The sequence below is a fragment of the Protopterus annectens genome, chromosome 2.part0 (genome assembly GCF_019279795.1).
Source record: "Protopterus annectens isolate FY-2018-M chromosome 2.part0, PAN1.0, whole genome shotgun sequence".
Classification (NCBI taxonomy): domain Eukaryota; kingdom Metazoa; phylum Chordata; order Ceratodontiformes; family Protopteridae; genus Protopterus; species Protopterus annectens.
In genome coordinates this window covers 1,739,104,833-1,739,129,832 of record NC_056728.1, presented here as the reverse complement: position 1 = coordinate 1,739,129,832, position 25,000 = coordinate 1,739,104,833, and positions in this window count along the sequence as shown.

Below are 25,000 nucleotides of genomic sequence, written 5' to 3'. Positions count from 1 at the left end.
GCGGACAGGTAAGTGTGCGATAGTGAGGGATTTAGCATTAGGGAGCGGATAGGTAAGTGTGAGATAGTGTGGGATTTAGGGTTAGGGTGCGGGAAAGGTGAGTGTGCGGTAGTGACGGACTTTAGGGTTAAGTGAGTTAGGGTTAAGTGAGTTAGGTTTAGTGGCGTGAGTTAGGTAGGGTAAGTGTGCGGTAGTGTCAGACCTTAGGGTTAGGGTTTGGGTTAGGGTTAGTGCATGTATAGTTGTGTGTTATGTGTAGTTTACGTTTTGTGTGTCGATGTTATGGTGTTCGGTTTTGTGAGTTGTCGGTTTTGTGCTTTTCAGTGTTTTGGTGTCGTTGTTTTGAGTGTCGGGTTTGTGGCGTGTCGGTGTTGTGATAGGGATCCATATATATATATATATATATATATATATATATATATATATATATATATATATATAAAGTTATATATGTATATATACATATATATTTCGTATTAATTTGTAACAGTAATACATATGTTGACTGGAATGTGTTGGTGCACAAAGTACAGTACATTACAATGTACTGTACATATGTACACAAAGTGACTGTCTCATTTGTGATCATTACAGTGAAATGCATATGGTGTAAGTTGTAGTCTCAAGACTGTGAAACATGTATAAACCTCAGATGGCTTAGTGATAAGTCCCATGACTATAGTATGCATGGTCTTGGGTTTGACTCCTGCAATGCTTTACAAATGTTTTTTACTCCAGAATAAGGCTCATTTAAGCAGTTGTAAGCATGTTTAAAAGTGTTTGTGTGACATTATAGCAGCTGTTAAACACAGTTAAACAAACTTTGTAACGTATAACCTGTGCCCGCAAACATGGCCACATCCACTAATTACCCAGGATATGTACATGTCAGTGAAGTAACATCTCACTATGTGCTGACATAACATTACATTCTCTGTTGACTGTACTCTCCAGCACACATGGGTTCTATGGGTGTTTCGAATGTTTATTATACAGACGATTACTACCTATATATGCAAGCTGTGGTTAAGGTATACTTTTGAACATGATAAACATCCCTGCCTTTATCGGGATTCGAACCTCGAATGCACAGACACTATGCAGATGCTGTAACCATTACACTGTTGACATTAACGTTGCTTCTACCTATTTCCTATTTAGATGATTTCTATGTGTAAGCTAGGCTAAGCAAAGGGTGGAGGCCCCCAAACTCACTGAACTTCATGTACTCTTGAAATAACAACGTATAACAAATGTACTATGAGACAATACATTACATTCCTAACTACATTAAGCATAGCCCCTCACTGACACACTTCAAGGGAAACCTTGTTGAGTGAATGGGTAACAGAATATACACCCCTGGGATCATGTGTCCCAGAACCATACAGCCAGGGGGTGGGGGAGCCTGTCCAGTTTGATAGCTGCGAGACCTGTTGTGGGAATTGAATGGTGTTGAATTGTCACATTAACATGCCCTCTTTAGATCACTAAGTGCCCCTATCATCCTCCACAACCCCAGTCTTCAACAGCTTCCATCAACTCTGCCTGGAATTGCTTCATTGGCTATGCTTGACAGAGGCTCAGTTACTTCATCAATGGTGCGGAGAAAGCCAGCACACTGTAGCTATGCTTCTAATTGCCCTTGGGCAGATAGGTAGTAGGCTATCTGTGAACCTCTAAAGTGCAGGCCACCACAGCCATAATATGTGAATAAACAGACCTTCAGATCACAATATACAGTGAGAAATCACCATGTAGTTAGGAAACAGTTAAGTACAGAAAGAACACACAGAACACTGATACTTAGTCACTCCAAAAGCCTATCTTGGAAGCTAGAAGACTTGTATAAGTTTAAGGCTTTCTATTGCTTACCAGTAGTTTACCTACAGCAGAGATGAAAAACAAGCACAGATGGGGAACATGCATGCAACGATACCATACTGACCTATGTGTCAGTCTTAGGCTTTGGAATACTGGCCAAGACTATTGACACCCCATGGTGCCTTATTCAGGAGAGTCTCGAAGGTGAATACCAGCTCTGTAAATGACACAATAGCAGATTTAATGAGAGTTATGCTACTCAACAACAGGGGTTGTGATCACAACATGCATGCACTCACAGCACTCCTCAGAATGGACATCAACATCTGTGCAGTAACTGAGATCTGTCTTAAGGCTCCTGAGAGCACACCAGCACTACCAGACTACAATCCATACCACACATTTCAGCTACAGAACATAGACTGACACAGACATGGAGGGACTGTATCCATATTCATCAGGGATACCTACACCTCCAGGTTAATGGGGCAGCATGATACTTCTGAGATCATCCATGTGCAGCTAACATCAGCCACAACTGCAATGTAAACTGTGGCCTGCTACGAATCACCCTCCATGACCCAGGACCACCACTCCACCTACCTGGAGACAGTGGAGGACATGACAGTCCTAATGCACACCCTGGCATTGGTCGATGTCAACTACCATACCATTAACTGGGAAACTTACTCCAGTACTCACTTTGAGGCCCAGCACTTCCTGGAATTTATCACCTCATATGCCCTGTATCAGGTGGTAACCTCCCTAATGAGGGGTGGAAACTACTAGAAGTGGTCATCACCAACATGGGCAGCAGGTGCACCACAGTGGAGGTTAACTGGTCACTGGTTAAATCTGACAATGCACTATTCACTGTTTCCACACCCAAGCATCTCCTCCAGCCACAGATACCACAGTGTATACCTTTCCTACAGCTAAATTTACACTATTAGTGACAGGGGTGGGAGGTTTCACAGTCCTCACACTAAGAGGAAACACTGCTCAAGATACAGACAGATTTACAAATGCAGTCTACAAGCACCTACATGGATGTATGGATCGTGCCATCACTGGTAAACCAATACTCACTCCTTCTAGACAAAGACATCAGTCTGGTGGACCTCTGCAATAAACAGGCGATACTACAGAAGTAGGACAGTGTTCCAGACAAACAGCAAATCCCACAAAGGGCAAACAACTGTGACCACTATTAGTATGCTACGTAGGTCCCTCATGACATCATCCAAGGCTAACATCAGCAGGAGAATACGCAAGGATTCAAAAGATAACCACAAAGCCTTCTTTGGCTATATCAAGGATCTATGTGGTGACAAACAGATTTGCACTGTGCCGGTGAAATATAGCACAAAATATGCTGACCCTACCGATATCGCCAACATCCTTGCAGATACATTCAGTGCATACTTCACCCCCTAAAGAGCCCACAACACTACCCGAAAGGTACAGTATCCCACGCATCAGAGACACACAGGTGGAAATGGCCCTCTCTAACAGCAGAACACAGCATCAGTGAAGGCAGATGTTGTCCCAGACTGCATATTGCAAACTGTACAAGACAACATGACCCCCCACCTAATTAAGCTTTCCAACCACAGTCTCTCCACAGGCTACATGCCCATACAATGGCACGTGGCAACGGTTATTCCATTCCATCAAGGTGGAATCACAACTGACCATGGTAACTACCACCACATACACCTGACTACCCTGGTCTGCAATGGTATGGTTCGCATCCTCATGACACACATTAACAAAGATATTGGTAACCTCCAAACATGTGACCCAACCCAGGTGAGTTTGGTTGAGTGCAGTTCATGCCTACTGAACCTGTTTGACGTCTTACATACAATCACAAAGACGTTAGAAAACATGGGAGGTGGTTCACACATACTAGCTGGACCTCGCCAAGGCTTTTGACACCATGCCCCACTCAGGTATTATTGATAGACACACCAGCCTGTACATACACCCATACATCGCAGGTTGGGTTGCCAATGGGCTTACACACAGAACCCACATGATATGACTAGCTGTCTCCAGGTCCAACTCTTGATGAGTCACGACTGGTGTCCCACAGGACTCAGTCTTGGGAGCCCTACTGTTTAGCATGTACGTCTTAGAAGTACAGGCAAACACAGGTGGACTACAGCAGACTATGTTTGACAATGACTTCGAACTGGGAGCCATGATTGATAGTCCAGCTGACACAGACATCTCTCAAGGGGCCTCACAGAGAACGTCACAGGGTGTCAACATCATGGCCTCCAGCCAAGTGCCACTAACTGCATGGTCATTCCATTGTGGAATATTAAGCACCTACATATTGACACATAAGTGGCAGCCACTTTAATATGGATGAGGTAATGGGGTATCTGGGGACTAAGGTAGATAGTGATCTCCCCTTTGCAATCATATCTCCACAGTAGTTAGGACATCCTTCTATGTAGGCCATCTGATTACTAAAGGATTCCCATCTAGACATACTGGGGTTATAGTGCCCCTTTACTAATCCCTCATCAGTCCCATCATAGGGTATAATAACCCATGTTGGATGTACCTCAGAAGACACTTTCAACAGCTGGGAGGCCAACAAATGTACCTTGCCAAGGGGAGTACTGGCCTCCAACATATAGCCTATGCAGCCAGACTGAATATACTCCTGATTTACTCAGTGGCATCTCGTTTACCCAGAGATGATCTCTGCTGGCCAACACAGCCATGTCAAACTCAGGCTTGATGGATATGCTCCACCTATGAGAATCCATGTCACAGTGAGCCACACACTGTAGTGAGCTGAGCCTTGCCACAACAATAACTGGAAGATGCTGGAGGGACAGATTCCTGTCACAGACATGCCCCATACTTTGGAACAACATCCCTAACTACATTATACAGAGCCCCTCACTAACACTCTGCAAGAAAAACCTTGAAGAGTGAATGGGGAACAGTAGATGCACCACAGGGATCATGCCATTGGCTCTGCTCCACAGAGGGACAGTTAATCAATCAATGGGGTGGCAAAAGCTGACACATTTTGACTGGGCCTATGAATGGCCTCTTGCAGTTGGCCAAGTACCTATCTATGAATCCATACATACAGTATTTGCATATGCTGATAGCTTAATTTACTGTTCAGGTGTTGACTTACCTTGTGCCAATGACAGTTGTGTGTGCAATAGTTGAGGGTTGCCTATGCTGGATGCACACAGTAGGCTGCCTATACAATTTACAGGTAGTCTTGTTTGTGTGCCATCCATTTTTACTGTGTGTGCAGGTAGAGAAAGGGGTCAGTCCCTAGGTGCCTACACTGTCAATGTGTGTGCTATATGTTCCCTCTTTGCCAAGGTATGGGCATACTAGGCATGCCTCCATCTGCCTACTGGGGCTGGCTCAGGGTGTTTGTGGTCTGAGTACCTCTGTGCCTGTGGGGCCTTTGGCAATGGTGGTGGGCTGTGAGGGCCTTCACCATTTTGTCCCTGCTGCAGCTGTTTCTACAGGACCATATTGTGTAGCATGGCACACACTATGAAGATGTGGGCACACGTACCTGGAGAGTACTGCAAGGCTCCACCAGATATGTCCAAGCAGTGGAACCATGATATCAGCATCCCAAACACACACTCTATGATGATTCTGGTTTGTGTGTGTGTCTCATTATGGCGTTCCTGCATGGGTGTGTGTGCATTTCTGATGGGAGTCATCATCCACGGTTCCAGCGCATAGCCAGCATCCACCACCTGGTGGCCATTTGGGATGTTCTCCCTGGAAAATAACTGATACAGCTGTGAGGCATGCCAGATGTGGGAGTCGTGATAGCTTCCAGGGCTGCCAGCACACACATCCGTGATAATGCCCTGGGCATTGCACACAACCTGGCAGTTGATGGAGGGGTATCCCTTGCGGTTTATGTAGTGCCTACCCTGCTCACCGGGTGGTGACTTGATGTGTATGTGTGTGCAGTCTATTGCACCCAGTACCTCCGGGTATTCTGCCACATGGTGGAAGTGACGCATATTGCTGGCCAACTCCTCCTGTGTTCGGGGGAAGTATATGTGCTCATTGGCATGTGGTAACATGGCATCAAGGAACTGGTGTAGTACCTGAATGCTGATGCCTGTGAGATCCCCATGATATCCCCAGTTGGTCTTTGAAAGGTACCTGTAGCTAGTATTCTCAGGCTTACACATACCTTCGTATCCACTGGGATGGGTTCCCCTCTGTTTGTTCTGGCTCTGAGGCATGGCCGGCACAGCTCCAAAAATTGCTGCAGGATGTCCCTGTCAACCCTGTAATGCTATACTATCTTCATATCATGTAACCCCTTGTAGGTTACCCTGGGTCTGAACACTCTCCTCCTCCTCCGGTGCCTGAGATGGTCGTGTGCATCATCCTAATCACCACCTTCAGTCTCCAACACATGCTGGTGGATCAAAGCTATGGCAGCCCCTAACATGTACATACTAAAAGTTCCCCATCTGTATACACCACTGGTGCAGAGTGTATGGGAATACACAAATGTGTGTGAGGTACTTTCACACTTTATAGTATTGTGCTATGGATGCTGCTGATGTCAGTGGGTGTGTATGAGCTATTCCAGCTGCAGTGTGTCTTAATTATGGGTTTTGCAATGAGTACTGCAAGTGTAGGGCCTTTACTGTGGAGATCTACTTGCCTGCCTTGATTAATCTGTTGCCCTTTAATTCACTTTTAAACCTGGATCCCCTCCCATTATCAGGCATGCATCCACCTGCTGTCTTTCTTGTTTTGTACTTTCCCTACCCAGTCATGGCAAAATGTGCCTTGTAGATGATATACTGCAAATCGGCTTTGCTCTGCTTTGACACTTTACTGTTTTCTTTGCAGTACAGCCCCTCCCCTTCCCTGTTCTGCAGGTAGCTGCTTGCAGCCTTGTTACATGTTGTCAATGGCCCACTGTAGGCTCCTAGGTGTTAATTAGTCATTTGTACTCCAATTTCACTGCTGCAGCATTTCCTTATTTCTTTCCTATATCCTTCCTGTTTCAGCTGCAGTGCACGCTGTGCATACCCATTCACCGGGTTGACGCTTGTTTTCATCTCCGTTCACATGCATACTCGGTTACCTTGTGTACTCTCAACTAAGAATAGCTATGGCCAATTCAACACACCCCTATCCTTCAGCTTTGCCTAGCTAGGGGCAAACTGGTTTAGCAATGCTCCAATGTGCTTACAGCAATGGCGACACACCCCTCTCTTGATGCCATCTTTATCTCAAGGGCACACCTCTGTGTTATAACGCTACACTGTGAGGTGCATCCTTACACCAGCGGGAAATCTGCGATTCACTGTTACTCCTCTCATTTGCATGACATTGCCTACTAATTCCTAGCTACTGCGCATAACACTGTCACTGCCCCTTAGCAACCCTTGCACCATAGTATGGTGTAGCATGCCTGCCACTGACTATTATGGGGAAATTGTGATATGTGTTTCATTGCGGTTTTATTCTATATTTTTATATATTCCTTGTGATCCCCTTTGTGCACCGCTGCCCTGTGCTTCCACGTCGCGATAGTGCGAATATATATATATATATATATATATATATATATATATATATATATATATATATATATATATTAAATGTTAATTTTATATTTTGTACATTTTTTTATACCAATGGCTATATATTTAGCCACTGGCATATATTAACAGTATAATACATGTGTCTGGTCAGCTGTCATGGCTCCGATTTTATGTTTGCAAAAATGTAAACCGTTTTCTACGGTTTACATTTCTGCATGCTTACACTACGCCTGAACCACTTCCTGAATCACTACATACCTTCATTTGCATGCTACACTGCTGCAAATGGGGTAGTTAGCATACATGGACCGGGAGTTGTGCGAGCATAGCGTACGCAGGTAGTGCACATGGAAGCAGCTCATACCTGAATCTCTCGGCGGCCATATTTGGTGTTAGAATGCCAACTCTGCACCTGCACCTGGCTCAAGCTTCATGAATCCTGGGGTATGTATTTCAGAGTACTAAATTGTAAGTTTAACATTTTTATTTCAAAATTCTAGAGTCTAAAATTTCAAACTTTGTTTTTTCAGATTATATGTTCCCAATTTCAGAATTCTAATTCCAAACATCTAAATTACAAATCACAACATTTTTTTTCCCATTTTGTGCATGGGGTCAGGGTGCCACTTCATCAGTGACAATCACCTGTATTCTAAATTTACTGATTCAGAGTACTATATTTGAGACTAAAAGGTGCCATATTGTTAAGTTTCAGAGTTACATTATATGATCCATATTCTAATTTAGAAATGCTATGCTCAAATGTTGTATTCTAAATTCTAATTTCAAAGTTCCAACTTTTAATTTTTATAATTTTAAGTTATACATTTCAACATTCTCTGCTACAGAGTTTATTTTCATGTTTTAAATTTAAAGTTTCAAATTTCCAAATTCTAAGTTCCACATTTTGTACTCCAATTTCAAAATTCACAGTTCAAAAGTTCCAGTTTCTGGGATCCAGTTTCAAAATTACATAGCCTGTGTTCTACATTTCAGTTTGTAATTTATCACCTACAAAACTCCAGTTTCAAAATCTCATTTTTCAAATTTCCAACTTCTACATTCCGAATTTTATATTCTGAGTTTGTTATAATCCAGTATTTCAAACTCCCATTTTCAGGGTATCAAAATTCTAAAATTGATGTCCTATATTCCAAGTTTATAATTTCTTGCATTATGTTAATATTCCAAGATGCAAACGTCCAAATTTAAAGTACCTCAGCTACAATTTCTAACTTACTGCTTTTATGTTCTAAAATACCAACTCAAAGGATAAAAATGATACTTCCCTAAGTTCCTAAATTCTACTTTATAAGTTTTAACATTATAAGTGCTAAATTCCAGTGTTATAGTTTTGATTTCAAGAATGCCAAATTTTACCTTCTAATGTCTAGTTTTTAAATTCTAATTGCTAAATTATTCCACACTCTCCCCTGGATTCTCAAAAGCTTGCACAGCTTGCATGATTAGTGTTAGATGAAATTTTGCCAATATGGCGGCCTAGCGATCCACGTATGTGCACATCTGACATGGCACGAGCACTGTAGAACTAGTGCTGCATGTCCCCAGCCACCATAGGCAAACAACCCCATTTGCAGGTGAAAAACATGCAAATTAGGTAAATTTGCCATCCAGGAAGCAGGAAACAGGGCGTGCAGGACTAGCGTAATATGCAGAAATGTACTCGGTTAGTAACCAAGTATGGTACTGCAAACTGCAAAACAGAGCTATGACAGCTCCAAATAAAGGCTGCATAGCATTGAGGAAGCATGCCAATGGCCAAGTAGAAGGCCATTGGCATTGCAAACAACTGCAAATGTACAAAATACAACTTTCATGAAATGTCCACCGATCACGTCTGTTGAAGCATAGGGCAGCGGCGTGCAAATGGGATCAGGGAAAATAATAAAATAAACCTAAAATAAGCACTCTAACTAAAAGCAGTAGTCTGCCATACAAGTCAGTGGCAGGCAGAAGACAACCTGGCCAGTGAGTAATGGTTGTAAGGGGGGAGGCTCAGTGTGAGACATGTAACTATGCATTAGCAGGCAATCCTATGCAAATGAGGTGAAAGATAGTGAATCCCAGTTTTCCACAGGGTGTGAGGCAGGTCCCAAGAGTGTAAGAGTATAAATACCTGGGTGCAAGACTAGGTGACATCATGGTTGTGTGTGTCAGGCATACTGTAAGTGGATTGGAGTCCTATGGCTCGGGAATGCTCCTAGCTTAGCACAGCTAAGCTATGGGTGTGTCTAAACCTGCCTTGCACCCTTTACAAAGTGTAAGTGGGTGTGCATGGCACGCACTGGGCTGTACAGGAAGAAAAAATAAGTTAAACCAGGAAATAGCAGCTCTGTGCACATTTGAACAGGGAGGTAATGGGAACAGAAAACAGCAGTAGGAAGGTAATTAAGGAGAACTAGCTGAGCTGACAGGTGAAATGTATCAGAATCAGCTAATTACACAGGCAGCAGACCAGCCCAACCCAGAGCACTACTATAAACTAAGGAAACACCTTCCCCCCTGGTTTTTCCACACTCTACACCACTGGTGTATACAAGTGGGGAAATTTTAATAAACAAATCTACAAAATGAGAAGGGCTTCAGCAGGCAACATAGAACAACATGTGCAAGAGGCTGAGGGTGGTGAGGATGTGAATGCTGATGAACAACCCACAGTGAGGAGACAGAGAAGAGTGTACAGACCCAGGGTAACCTACCAGGGGCTACATGAGCTGGAGATAGTGGAGTGCTATAGGGTGGAGTGCTATAGGGTGGACAGAGACCTCCTACAACAAATTTTTGAGCTGTGCTGGCCACACTTGACACACCAAACTGGCCGAGGGGAACTCATCCCAGTGGAAACTAAGGTATGTGTAGGCCTATACTAGCCACAGGTACCTCCCAAAGCATAACTGGGGATATCATGGGCATCTCACAGGCATCAGCATCCAAAGTATTTCACCAGTTCCTGGATGCCGTGTCAGCACATGCCAGTGAGCACATATATTTCCTCAACACACGTGAGGTGTTGACCAGCAATATGTGTCTCTTCCACCAAATAGCAGAATACCCTGGGATAGTGGGTGCTATAGACTGTACGCACTTATGCATCAAAGCACTACCTGGTAAGCAGGGTAGGGCCTACATCAACCACAGGGGCATCCCCTACATCAACTGCCAGGTTTTATGTGATGCCCAGGGCATTATAATGAATGTGTATGCTGGCTGCCCTGGAAGCTATGATGATTCACACATATGGCATCTGACACAGCTTTACCACAGATTTGCCAATGTGGACATCTCCTACGGTCACCTAGTGGGGGATGCTGGGTACCCACTGGAGCCATGGCTGATGACACCCATCAGAAATTCACACACACCTGAACAACAACACCATAATGAGGCACATGCACAGGCCAGATATATAATAGAGCATGTGTTTGGGATGCTCAGGTCATGGTTCCGGTGTCTAGACACATCCGGTGGAGCCTTGCAGTATTCACCAGCTACATGTACCCAAATTGTTATGGTATTTGCTATGCTGCACAGTATGATCCTGTAGAAACAGCTGCAGCAGGAACAGCATGTGACAGGACCACACAGCCCCCCACCAATGCCAAGGCCTGTACAGGCACAGAGTGACTCAGAGGAGGAACTACCTGAGCCTGCCCCAGTAGGCAGAAGGAGGTGTTCCCAGTATGTCCTGGCCTTGGCAAAGAGGCAACGCATAGCATATGCAGTGACACAGTAGGGACCCAGGGAATGACACCTCTCTCTGACTAGCACAGACAGTAAAAGGGATGCCAAACATGACACTACCTGTGCTCAACCATGTATAGGGAGTGTACTATATGCATCTGACATAGGCAGCCCTCTAGCACCATCCTCAAGTCCAGCACACCCTCAAGGTAAGTCAATCAATCTATCAATTGCCAAATGGAGTAGAATGTGTTGTTACCTGTAGCTATGGTATGGCTGTGAGCATGCAAGGGAATTGGGTGGCCGAATGTTAAGGCAGCAGACAGTAGGCACCCATAGTGGCTCCATGACATCTGTAACACATACTGGAGTCACCATAGTAGCCAGTACTACACAGGGTGACAAAACCCACTGCAGGAAATGGGCTGAGCAACATGTGTGTCCATAAGAGCCACACATGCCAGTCAGGAAGGTACACATACCCAACAACAGTCTCAGCCAGTAGGACAGGTGTAGACAAACACAAACAAATGCTGTACTATGGCCTTTGAATGAGCCCTATGGGTAACCCCTCCCCCAGGCCTACATAGACAGACCACAGCAGGTCAAGCAGTCGGATGTATGTTGTGAAGGCTAGGAAATCAGAAACTAATATGTAGGTAAACAAAGCTAAGATCTGTACTAATCTGGTATGCCTCTAGCCAGCAGGATAATTAAGACTACAGACTGAAATGGAGTACCTGACATACCAGTACAGTCCTAGCAAATGTGTACAAGTGTCAGGTGTGCCCCCCGGTATGCAGAAATGTAGCAACAGTCAATGCCAAATGACCAATGGATACCCTGCAGACACAGCATGCTACCTGTCGGTGTACAACACAAAGGTCAGCACCGCAGTACAAACTACCTGGACTTGATCCACATGGGGTCTATATTGCAAGTGCGAACACTTAGGTTGTTGAATACGGCATGATTGACACTTATTAAGTGAACCGTGAGTACATCAAATGCTGGAAACCGTGAAATTCGAAATCCTGATTTGGCATAGTTGGCCCTTCTGCGGTATAGCTCCGTAAGGTAAGTGGGCGATAGTTACAGACCTTAGGGTTAGGGTGCGTGTTAAGGTAAGTGCATAGATAGTAATGTATGTAAGGGTTAGAAGTAGGGTTTTGTTAAGTGTATGTGTGTGGATTATTTTTTTTGTTTGGGTATAGCTTAATAAGGTAAGTGTGCAATAGTTACGGACCATAGGGTTAGGGTGCGGGTTAAGGTAAGTGCATAGATAGTAATGTATGTAAGGGTTAGTGTAGGGTTAGGAGTAGGGTTTAGGTTAGTGTATGTATGTGGTTTATTTATTTTGTTTGGAAGGGTAGTATGTAGCAAGTGGTGTAGTGGGAAGTATGTTTTATTTTCGTCACTGGGTGGAATGGTGTTAGCCAAACAAAACAATTCAGTGATGTGTATTTCCGCGTTTTGAGGTTTCAGTGAATTGTGCGTTCGCTTAATAAGTGTCAATCATGCTGTATTCGACAACCTAAGCGTTCGCGCTTATAATATAGACCCGATCCACATATGCAATACAGATGGCCATACGGGGCATGCTCACACACTTAGAGGAATGAAGGCAATGTCAGTCAACAACATACTGAAAGGTCATACTGGGCATGCTGACCCACTTAAACACATGAAGGCCATGTCTGCAAACACCAGTGGACCAGGCATATCTGGCAGTCGCAGTTCTCAGTGCAGACACGTCAGTATGCACCACTCCTGCCTTGCACACACAGTGGATAGGAATACAGACATATATGTAAGGATAATACACTATAATAAGCCAAAGGTAAATGAACATAGATGTGTGGAAGAGGGTGACCGTGACAAGGAACCATCCGGGTCTGTCCCACCCAGCACACAGCCAAAGGGCCCCAAACACATGAGGTGTGGATGTCACTCACTGCAGATACTAGCCACCAGTATCTGTCAGCATGACAGACTATGTGGTGCACGTGCCAGCTGTGCAACATGACTGTACAAGGAAATAGCCATCTAGTAGCTGTGTACACGTACCTGTGACATATGACCCTGTGTGTGCCTGCATGTGGCATGTCAACCCCTACATGAATGGGTTATGGCCCATGCACACACTGCCCTCCCCATAGCAGTATTATGACAAGCCTGCTGAGGTCATCCAATGTGAAATACACCTTTGGGAGAGCTGTAGCTCAGTAATCTCCATGGTGTGTCCCATAACTGTATACTGCTGTAGTGATAAACTAGTTAGGTAGTAGTTCTAACCCCAGACCTGGCAATTGTTTGAGTGTGTGTTTGTGTACGTGTCTGTCTGACTGTGTAGAGAGAAGTGATTTTTAGGCTACTTACACTCCGTGCAATTCATATACTCAACTTTGGCAAGACTGCTGATGTCACCCACATAGAAATACACCTCTGGGAAAGTCATAGCCCAGTAATCTCCATAGTGCATTCTGTAACTGTGTACTGCTGTAGTGTGATAAAGTAGTTAGGTAGGTGTTCTAACCCCAGACCTAGCAACTGTGTGTGTGTTTGTGTGTGAATCTGGTGGTGTGTGTGTCTGACTGAGTACAGAGCAACACCTTTTAGGCTACTCACACTCCGTACAATTCATATGCTCAACTTTGGCAAGGCTGCTGATGTCACTCACCTAGAAATACATCTCTGGGAAAGTCATAATCCAGTAATCTCCATAGCGCATCATGTAACTGCATACTGCTGTAGTTTGATAACATAGTTAGGTAGGTATTCTAATCCCAGACCTGGCAACTGTGTTCATGTTTGTGTGTCTGACTGAGTCAAGAACAATGCTTTTTAGGCTACTCACATTCCATGCAATTCATATACTCAACCTTGGTAAGGCTGCTGATGTCACTCACCTAGAAATACACCTCTGGGAAAACCATAGCCCAGTAATCTCTGTAGCGCTTCCTGTAACTGCATACTGCTATAGTGTAATAAAGTAATTAAGCAGGTGTTCTAACCCCAGACCTGCCAACTGTGTGTAAATCTGTGTCTGTGTGGGTTTGACTGAGTAGAGAGCAATGCTTTGTAGGCTACTCACACTTTGTGCAATTCATATACTCAACTTTGGCAAGGCTGCTGATGTCACCCACCTAGAAATACACCTCTGGGAAGGTTGTAGCTCAGTAATCTCTGTACTGTTTCCTGTAACTGCATACTGCTGTAGTGTGATTTAGAATGGTGGTAGGGTTCCATCTCCATCCATGGCAGTTCTGGATGTTTTATGTGTGTTTCAATGTCTGTGTATGGAGCAATGCATTATAGGCTACTCACTCGCAGTACATTACAAATGCCCTACTTTGGCAATCCTGTTGATGTCAGTTATTGTGAAATACACCTTTGGGGAAGGGGTTTTCTAGTAATCCATGTGGTGTGTCCTATAACAGCTCCATGCTGTAGTGTTATATAAACCTCAGTCAGGGGTTCTGTACCCACACATGTCAGTTGTGGATGTTTTGTGTGTGTCTCACTGTCTGTGTAGGGAGCAATGCATTTTAGGCTAGTCACTCACAGTACAGTTGACATGCCCTAGTTTGGTAATCCTGCTGATGTCATTCATTGTGAAATACACCTTTGGGGAAGATGTATTTCAGTAATGTACATCGCGCATACTACAACTGCGTAGCGTTGTAGTGTAGTAAACTAGTTAGGTAGGGATTCTACTCCCAGACATGACTGGTGTGTGTGTGCTTGTAACTCGTATCCTGTGTAGAGGTGGTTGTGAGTGTGTAACACCTGTGGGTAATGTGGAAGGGTTTTTGCTTATTTCATTTATGGTGGCCCTACTATATATCACAATGTCAACCTTACAGGCATAACAGATGTAAATTAGCTGAGAAGCTGGGGTGCAAAGCCATACCCATACATGTGACTTCAAGGCCAGCAAATCACAGTTAGCAACCCCACTGTGTCTTCACATGTGACTCACAACAGACATACCATGTCTGACAACATGCCCTGTCTGGACAGATGACACTGACATCAGGGAATGCTGTTAGCATGCTATCAATGTAGGTGCAGGGTAAATCTGCTGTCCATTACCAGTTCCTGCCACAGGTGGGCAAGACTAGTAGATCTGATGATAATCTGTGTTCACAACATGGGCCAGACACCCCAAGTACAGTTCCACATGTCACTGTACATGCATGTGGGAGGTGTGCACATCCTAGACACCATCCATGTCATAGACTAAGGAATGGCAAGTGATGCACAGCATTGGTCACACACTATAGTCACCCAGGTGACTGGATGGGGATGCAATACCCACCTGTGTGGGCAAATGCAGAAACTACAGGCTTGAGCCACAATGCAGACCATTTTCATGTGGCATGATGCCAACGTATACCCATCGCCTACCCTTGTATAGCCCGCTGGCACTGTTGACCACCACACACCCATGCAGACATGCACTCATGCATGTCAGAACTGGCACCCTGTGTGTTTGTGTGTGTGTTGTATGGCACGTATGTCCACATCCACACTCACTACAATCCCCCAGGGCACAGTGAAGCATGCTCTCTGATGTCTGACACCTCCTCATGCTCATTGCCCATACGACCTCCATATGACCCATGTGGTGCATGTGATACCTGCACATTGATCTGTTGTGGCAATTCCACTAGTGATGAGTTGCACTCCTGGCCCTGCCAAGTGTGTCAATGTGTGTGCATCCCTTTGTATGCGTGACTGTGTTGACGCTGGCACCTGTTCATGCAGACAGGCACGTGTATGTCACCTACTGTATATCTAACGTATCCCTGTTACAGATGTTAGTCACCATCACATATATGTTCTGAGTGCTCCACAGCAGGTAACCCATGCGACGCATCCAATAACTGCATTGAACTGTGATACCACTACATAGTTGTTGGGGGTTTGATACCCTGTGGTGGTAGGTGTATGGCACATACATGCTTCAGTTTTACTCTGCCACCCCTCCCTAACATGTATTCACCTCTGTCTGCCTCCCCCACTCCCTCTCTGGTGGATGTGGAGACCCACACCTGCTTTGCTTAGGCAGCAGCATGTGCATTTTAAGTGATGCTCATGATCAGCTGATGGCCTCTGCATGAATTGCAGCCCTTCCCTAGCTGATTGCATGTGGAACAGCTGTGGTAACATTCCCATAGCCAATTGCATAGAAACACACTCCAATACCTGGGAACATCATGGTGGTGTTGGCCCTTTTCTGTCACTGTGAGCAGGAACTAGATCTGTTGTTTGGCAAACAGCATCTCAGATGGATTGGGGATTTACCTCTAACAACATACACTGTGGAAAGAGGGCAACAAACAGGAGGGGGATGTGCCTGACCTGACTACAGACTGTAAGTGTTGCTATACTGCATTTGGAGTAATGTTGGTTTAATAGTGTTTGTCTGGATGTGCCTGTCATCATTCATGTCACAATACCTGTCATGTCAGTTCCATGTATATGAGGAATCCCCATTGCAGGGTCATCTCCAGACTGGGCAGTGTTGTGCCTTTGGTCTCATTTGCTAGCCACAGTGCATCTATCTGCAGAATGCAGACGGTAGTGTGAGGATTGCAGTCTGTAGATGGTGAAGGCTGTGACAGTTACTGTCTTCATATCCCTCATAGGACATATGTTGCAACAAACCCTGTATCAATGGTAAATATATGAGGTTATCACAGCAACATGTCTATACTGGCCCTGTGTATGTGCTGTCAGACACACCTCTGTCAACCTTTGTACATATGTCGGGCATGAAGTGGTGCATATGTGCTGTACACCATAAATAGTGTCATCATATCTGATAACAGGCCAGTGATATGTCAGATTGCTACACATGTCATGTACAGTAGGGGTTATATTTCATGATATAACCTGGACATTCCGTGGATGTTTGTACAGTACTGAGGTCTGTGTAGTGATGGTGAATGTTGGCAGTGTGTGTATTGTTAATATGTACCTTAGCCTGTGTACAGACTGTGGTGGATGTCATTGTTCTAGCTCCCCTTCTATCTGATGTTACATCCTGCCCCACTGTATGGTACCGTTTGGCATACATGTTTGTAGGGCCGTACACACACACACACATGTCCCATACCACAGACAGCCATCAGACAAAACTGTGTAGCAGCCCAGAATATGTATGGTCATTCTGTGAGTGGCACATATGAGGACGGTGTAGAACAGATAGTCCATATACTGTAATTATTATGCTAGCTTACCATATGTGGCTGTGGCTGTGTTCAAATTGGTTGTGGTTATGTGCTTTCACAGTGGTGTATCTTACCCTGTGCTGTGACATGGCTGTTGAGCCTGCTATATATGCAGGTACTTGTGCATTCCCCCATACGAGATGTAGGCCAGTGTTGTGCCTGTCTGCTGGTAGCCTGCACAGTGCATTATTACATGCCTAGCAGCTTAGTGTACTTACCCAGTGAGATGTCATTTGCAGATACTTGCCAGATGTACCACTGCTGGGCCTCCCTCAAATGTCATGTATGTCACACAGAGCAGTGGGATGCTGCACAGATGTGTGTCAATATCTAGTGGGTAGTATGTGTCCATGGCATCCCTTTACCAGCAGTCATTATGTGTCAGGTCAGACAGGAGTGTGTGAATCCAAATCCTATGGTGGCATATGTATACCAGTCGTTATGTCTTATACCCATCTACATGGCTGTCTACATCCATATTGTCAGGCCTGGTACACATGCTGTGCACTAAGGGATTATGTGTATACCTCTAGACTGTACATTGTGTGTCCGAAGTTCCACATATATTGGCCAATATCTCTGCTGCACTCCACAGTGGCATTACATGCTAGCAGAGGTACTTTACAATGATTTCCTTAGGATGTCTGTCAGTAGCCAATGGCACACATGTCATAAGCAGATGTGACCTTCTACACACACCATGTCTGTGAAGGCAATTCCAATGACAGTAGCAATAGTCTAGTAATAAACCTGATATACATACCTGACATCCCATTGCACTGCGACTTTGGGATTATAGGGGCTGGGGTAGGGCTACACTCCATGTCCAGGATATATGGTGGAAATATATGTACATATACTTATCCAGATAGATATATGTATATGATTACACATGTGTAGTACTTCCAATTATCACCGCCATGGCAACCACCCACTATGAATCCCTACATCATGTGGGCATGGTCCCTTTACATTTCCTGTGTGATGGACATCCTTCCTGTGTGTGGCCATCAGTGTTACAGACAGCAGGTAGCAATACTACTTACAAGACAACCTTCACACTCAGGGCAGCCACATATTTGTAGGAGGATCAGGAACTATAGACAGATTGTGAGTAGAGTTGTGATATGCTTTGTATAGTGCTGGTGTTACAGGGTTTGTGTGTGTACATACTAGTTCACCTTGGAATGCAGTCTGTCTGCATAGCTTACTACTGTGGGCTAATCCTTTTTCTGGACAGAGGTATGCCTATCATGTGTTGTTTGTCCACCACAGAGGTCCTGTATCAGATATTACACTGGCAGTGTGTGTGTTGTATGCTATCAGTACATGGCTACATCCATTTCTGTTTCTAACCTCAATTCCTTGACTAAGGGTACATTGCAGACTATCCTGTAACACCAGCATCTTGCTTAGTGTATGGCAACACTGTTCCACATATGTGCCTGTATTCTAGCCTCTGTCCTCCATCTATATACCAAGCTTTGAACATATGTCATGCTGTTGGGGGTTGTTCTGTAGTGGGCTGTGAGTATACCACACTGCTATTGCTGCCATTAGTCCACTGCTGTTGTATCTCCCACACATACAATGGGGCTGGAGCCGTATATTTGTGGGAGTCACCTACACAATACATGTGTGCCCTTATGCACTCCAGAGGCCAGTGTATGCAACAGTGGTACATGGGCCTGTATTATGGAGTCTAGGTGGGGAGCACCATAAATGACCTAGGCTGTCACAACATGTGGGGGTATCAGGGGTGAGCTGCCGCAAGGTATCTGGATGTACAGTACTGTATACTTCACCTATATTTATATTACTTACATGAATTGGGGTACTGTAAGTCTACTGCCTCCTGCCATACAGACTGTTCTGTTTGTCAGTGTGCTCGTGATGGTGTCAGTTATGCCTTAAGTACAAGTTACAACCCATGTGATCACATAACATCTTTACCACCCACTGAGTTTGTACAGAATGTAGATAGAGGCTGCTGAACTACACACCTGTAGTACATACTGTTGATTGTTTGATATCCTGTGGCCCAGTCTGTCTTCACTAATGCACAATTTGAAGGGCATGGCCTGGACAGCAACAGTTGTGAACCTTTCCAGACTACTGTATTAGTTTCACAGTTAGTTTAGTTTCACAGTTGTCGTTCTCTGTTTATATGGTTGTCAGTGTCTGAACAACTACATGACATGGCATGTAGAACTGTAATAGTACACAATTAAAGGTTTCCCATTTCTGCAAACCTGTGTGTGGTGTCTTTCCTATGACTTATTTATGGGTATATGTTGCAGGCAACAATTGACATTTGTATCGGTGGCCCATACAGTGTCCAGTTATTCAGGTATTAACTGTAGGCATAGTGGCTGTTCCATATTGTGTGCACCTTCTACATATGTATCATACTGTACATATATCTGCATATGTGTAGTCATATGTATGTGTATATATATATATATATATATATATATATATATATATATATATATATATATATATCTGTATCTGCATATCTGTGTCTGTGTATCTATATCCTGGGGATGTTGATGGCTTTCACATATTACATGTGCTATGGGAGGCAGACTGTACTTGGTAGTGTATTGCAGGGTGCATGTGTTTGGCTGTGGGGGGGGTGCCTATTTGTATGAGCCGTATAGTGTCTGGGGCCTCTCAACCCCATTTATGGTGCATGTGGACATATGTGTATTTGTTAATCTGCCATTGCTATCTACAGATGTATGGCCATATATACCTATATAGATATATATATCTGCTAACATATATATATATATATATATATATATATATATATATATATATATATATATATATATATATATATATAAAAACATGTCCATATTTACCTACATAGATATATATCTGCGTACACATATGTAATGTGCTGTGTATATGTAGACATATAGGTGTAGACACATATATGTGTCGATTTAGGCATATGCATGTATATATGTGCATATATATTGATATATATGTATATAGTGATAAGAATATATATATATATATATATATATATATATATATATATATATATATATATATATATATATATATATATAGATATGTTGTATCTGTTTAGTTATCAATATCATTACACACACAGACATCTAGGTGTTGGTATACATTCTCTGTACTGTTGCACGACAGGACTGTATGATATGTTTCTGAAAACATTGACTGTCTTTTTATCTGTCATGGCTTAATGGTAAATCACTTTGTGTATGGAGTGCAGGGTCCTGGCTGAGAGCCTTGCAGAGGCAATTTATTTTGTTGCTGGGCAGAACATGGGCAGTTGGATACAGAGTGATTAAGGCACTTTAAAGCAGTTGTAAGCGGGTTTGCACGGATTGCACAGAGGTAAACACTGCTAACCTCTGGTTACAGTTTCTCATACTCTGTTAGCTTTTAAATTGCTTAACCTGTATAGGCATAGCTTACCCCTGAGCAAACAAGCTTAAACCCACTTACTGCTGCTTAAAATTGCCTACTTCCGCTTATCCCCATGCTAATTTCTTTAAAAGAAAAGAAAAAAGGGTTGACAGGAAAGTGGTGAAAAAGGGGGCACAAAGAGGGTAAGACAGTAGGGGAAACAGCTAGGCATGTGCAGTAAGGGTGTAGGAAAGGTCCATAGCTGCCCATTTCTTCTACAGCAATAGCTGTGCATATACACTGAATTTGGAGGTGGATTTGGAGCCACAAACCTCTAGGAGTGGGGTGAAGATAACATAAATTTGTTGTGATGCCAGTTAGACCAGATTATATGTGTCCAGTGGACACATGTGCAAAGTAGACAGCTATGTCTCATGATGTTTTTGTGGGAACATATTGCCCTTTTTTTTTCAGGTGAGAGTGGGATGTTGGGGAGGGGTAGTAGGTATAATTGGAGAGGTAGGTTGGGTAGGTTAACAGACCAGACAAACAAGATGCATACAGGGGCGGTATATGACACATGTGGGGGTAAACACCTTGGATGGGTAGGGGTGTTTGGAAGTCACAAGCCCATGAGCCCCCAAATGGGAACAGTGGGACTGAGGTCCCCACCCATGGGCAGTCACCACTGCACCTTCACTGCCCCAAAGGTGGATGTGCTGGGGGCTGTGTAGGAAGGGCAGGCTCACCCTCTAATTGCACCACTTGGCCTTCAAGCTGGCATATCCAGTCTTGAAACTCTAGAAAGAGCTCCCTACGCACCATGGTCTGGACATGTTGATGGACGACCGGTTCCCCTCCGCACCAACTCCTGGGGGGGTGATCCCCATCCCCTGCAGTGATTCCACTCAAAGATGGCGCAGGACCCATGGAGGAGGAGGTCCCAGGCTGGACCCCAGAGTGCCATGGCCAGCTGAGGTGGGACAGGTGGGTCCACTGGGACCGGCCTTCCCATATGAGCTGTGTTGTAGCAGGTTTATGACAGATATGGGTTAGTAACAGTTAACAGCATTCAGGATTAGTTATAACAGCATGCAGAGGTATTCCCAATAATCCAAAACACCAGATTTAACACAGTTGCAGAGCAAGCAGAACACATGCATATATGGAACAACAGTGGCCATTACAAGAGCATGCAGGTTTCATTGATGGCAACAGGCCACCAATATGGGTGTATTTTAACATGGCACATGCATAGAAACAAATGTGAATATGTTTAAACCATTAGGACATATGTCCCAACAAATGTTTGGAGTGTACACATACCAGTTTAGGAGTGTCATTGTGTTATTTCACACATATGGTAGGGGTGAGAGAGAGTTCAATTAACAACTAATATATCCTTGCAGTTTTCACAACATTCTTAGTCACTGCGGTGATCTTTCCCTTACATGTATTATTACACTACCCAATGGCCTTATATTATACACTGGTATGTGTATAGATTATTATATATGTGATCTGTGTCTTACGTACAGGCGTGACAAGATGCAGGTGTTAATGCAACATATGTTGAGTATTGCTGTCATACACTTTAGGTGAGGTGCTAGAATGATAGGTTTGTTTTCATATACATTCTATGACTATGTACATGTTTGACTATCAGTTATATGTCATTAACAGCTGCCTACATTTCTGGGATCATCACACTGCTTTTTCAGGGGAACAGGGTACCAGGCTGGTGATATGGGCCATTTATCTGGACATGCTGGACAGACTGGAACAGTTGTGGGGTATGAATATGCATACACCTGTCTATCTGAACATTCTAGCAAATCCTGTACAGTTTTTGGGTGTAATTATATATACAGCTTTCTATCTGAACATTGTAACAAACTCTGTGCAGTTGTGGGGTATGATTATGCATACAACTTACTAGCACTCCCGGGATTCAAACGCCTGCTGTGTGTGACAACAAAATTATAGTTAACATCACAGTACACTGTGCCATCTGGGAATTGATCTGAAGCTTTCTACTGTTTTCTATCTAAGTCTCCCTCACTTGTACAATATGACTGACCTCTTGACACTTCCAACATTGTTATACAGAACTTCATACACATTTTATCTGCATATCACAGCGTGGGTAACACTGCTTAATGCAACAGTACTATTTATAGTATGCAACAGTTCAACGACATATAACAGAAGAGTAAACAGAAGCACTCCAGGGGTTATACCTTTATTCACAGAATATTACACATTTATTCCTACTGGTACAACACTTTCTAAGGCTCTTATATTTATTTGTTATAACAGTACATGCAGAGAAATAATAACCTGCCTCACAACGCAGCCTTTGCAACCTAGCATCATTGGCTTGCTGGTTTGCATCCCACTCATCTGCAGCTGTCAGAAGAATACAGTGATATTTAGCCATACCTATCCATAGTATACACAAGCTAGGCAATTCTTAATTACTTAGTGGAATGAGTACTTAGTACTGGGGCATTAGCCATCTGCTGAGACTCCTGGATTCACTGTTCCAGTACATCCCCACTCCGCCACTTCAGGTCAGCATGGTGGTGTCTGACCTGCTCACCAGTCTGGGGGATACCTATGGCACTGGTGAGGTCATGGGCGAGACTGTCCCAGGCCTCCGTTTTATACTACGAGCCCTGGTACTGGCCCTGCAATAGTGTTTCCTAATGGTGTTTTACCAGGAGCCATACCATGAGTTTTGACTCCTGGATGCCCGAGCGCTGCACTCTAAAATGAGTGCCTTCACCCACACCAGCCATTTTGCCTGCAGTAGGAAGCTACAACCAGTTATGGAACGTATTCTTGCCTGTGTGGTTTAAATATGGCCAATTACCTGCACGTTTCCATGACTGGCCGGGTTTGAAGAGGCTAAGCTATGGGCACACCTGCTTACCTAAGCTTGGCAGTGCTTAAAGGGGTATACCGGTAGGCAGATTGGATTGGTTTCCCTACACATTGCTTTCTCTTACTAAGTTGAGCTGTGCTGCGGTTAGCATTGCTTAATAGTTAATTTGCACTATATTTGCCTTTTGGCAATGATTTATTCTTCATTACAGGTTATATATGTGTCTGGTATCCATGATTCATGTGTACATACACTGTACGGGGACCTGGGGACTTCTACATTTTATTACAATAACACCTCACATCTATGCTTACTGCAGTACTTCAGTTCACATATATATGTTATGTAGCAAGCTATACCACTTCACACTGTACATAGATTCAGTTCACATGTTTGGTTTGAGTTTCCTGTGGTGAGGATTAGTTTGCTGAAACCTCATTCATCTGTATTGCTATGATGACTTAGTGGTTGACTACTGTGACTATAGTGCATAGGGTCCATGAGATCAAGCCTTGAAGAGGCAGTTTATTTTGTTGCTGGGCAGAACACGTGGGTTTGCATGGGTTTACGTGATGGTAAACAATGCTAACCTCCGGTTACAGTTTCTTAAACCAGTTTGCTTCTACTTTGCTTAATCTGTATAGGCAATGCTTACCACCGCCCACACGGGCGTACACCCACTTGCTGCTGCATACTCCCATGCTACTTCATGTACATGTCAGTTTTATACATGCTTAAGTCAGGTGTACATGTCAGGTATGACTGTTCACGAAGGTCAGTGTAAGGTTAAATGGAATTCCAGTTTAGCATTTCTGGTTAGGCTACACTCAGGTATTCAGGTTAGGTTTAGTTATGCCATACCTGTGTTGTAGAGTAGATGTAAATAGCAGAGGTGTAAGAGGGTAGGTAGAGGACAGGACATTTTAACTGTATAGTAGGCCGTTCGACTGATTGATGGGGGAGTGGTAGTGCAGGTTTGCATGGTGTTGAAATATGTATGCAAGGCAGGGCAGGAGGTGTCAGTGCCAGTAGTTGGTGTAGGGGTCTGGAGTGTTGGGGAGCGGCGGACTTCACCAGGTGGTGATCCAAGTGTGCTTGGGTTTTCCCGTCATGTGTTTTTACACGTGTAGTCTGGGACAGCTGTGGTAATACACCTGGGTTGGGGATTCCAGATTCTGCCAATATAGTTGTGAGGAGGGTGTCACCTACTTGTGACTGTGGACATTACTACGAATGCAACAGGGGTTGATAGGTAAGTGGTGTTATTGGGCCACACAGAGGAACTGATAGTAGGGGACAAGTCCAGGGATGTACAGGACAGCTGACGGGAAGGTCCACAACTGACCATTTCTTCTGCATTTGGGGGTAGG